Source organism: Sinocyclocheilus grahami, unplaced genomic scaffold (assembly GCF_001515645.1).
Source record: "Sinocyclocheilus grahami isolate Dianchi unplaced genomic scaffold, SAMN03320097.WGS_v1.1 scaffold63.1, whole genome shotgun sequence".
Taxonomy (NCBI): Eukaryota; Metazoa; Chordata; class Actinopteri; order Cypriniformes; family Cyprinidae; genus Sinocyclocheilus; species Sinocyclocheilus grahami.
This window is the reverse complement of record NW_015505242.1, coordinates 2092982-2094059: the sequence shown is the minus strand read 5'-3', so window position 1 is coordinate 2094059 and position 1078 is coordinate 2092982.

Genomic DNA, 1078 nt, shown 5'->3' with positions numbered 1-1078 from the left:
AACATGTATGTAAACCACGCGGTATTAAAGAGACAGCTGCACAATTAACAGCGGTTTTGTGCGACGGATTAGCAACAACTGTACCGTGGATGCAACTATCATGGGTGAAAGTACGGATGGAGACAGTGAAGGTATGCCTTGGCAGGATGTGTCAAGGAAGAGGAAAGATAGGAGTAATAGCTCTGGAAGTTCAAGTTTAGGGTTGGAGGTGAGTGACATGGGGAAAAAAACAAAGGCTGCAAAGTCAAGCGTGAGGGTGGATGAAGAAATGGAATGGAAAGTAATGGTAACATTCAAAAGAGAAGGGGTACACTTTCATCCATTAAAGTTGACGAAAGCTATTGAAAAAGAAATGGGAAAAATAAAGTTTGCTAAATATTTAAGTAACAGGAGGTTACTGATTTTTACTAAAGATAAACTACAAAGAGATAAGTTTCTCCGTGCAGAAATGCTGAATGGAGAGAGAATCAGTGTTCACATACCAGGAAATGCAGCTAAGCTTAAAGGCGTTATTTATGATGTACCTGTGGCAATGACAATGGAAGAGATAATACAGGAAGTGAAAGGAGGTAAAGTGATGAAAGCTACAAGATTACAAATGATAAGAAATGGGGTGAAAAAGGATAGCCTGTCAGTTCTCCTTGAGTTTGAAAGTGTTATGCCCGAGAAAATAAGAATGGGTTACTTGAGTTACGATGTTAGGGAGTATATCCCAGCCCCTATGAGATGCTTTAAATGTCAAAGAATGGGACATACTGCAGGACAATGCAAAGGGAAATTAAGATGTGCTAGATGGGGGGGGGCATAAATATGGCAAATGTGATAAAGATGCAAAAACCAGATGCTGCAACTGTGGAGGAGAACATAGTGCTGCTTTTGGAGGATGTCCTGTTCAAAGACAAGCTAGAGAGGTACAGAAGTACAAGATAATAAATCAAGTGTCATATGCTGATGCAGTTAAAAAGGTTAAGGAAAGTGAACTAGCTAGATCTAAAGATACTCATGTAGCAAGTAACACAGCATTGACCGCCTTCCTGTGGGAAGGCGGTCAATTGAGATTCCGTCTTTTACAGAAAAT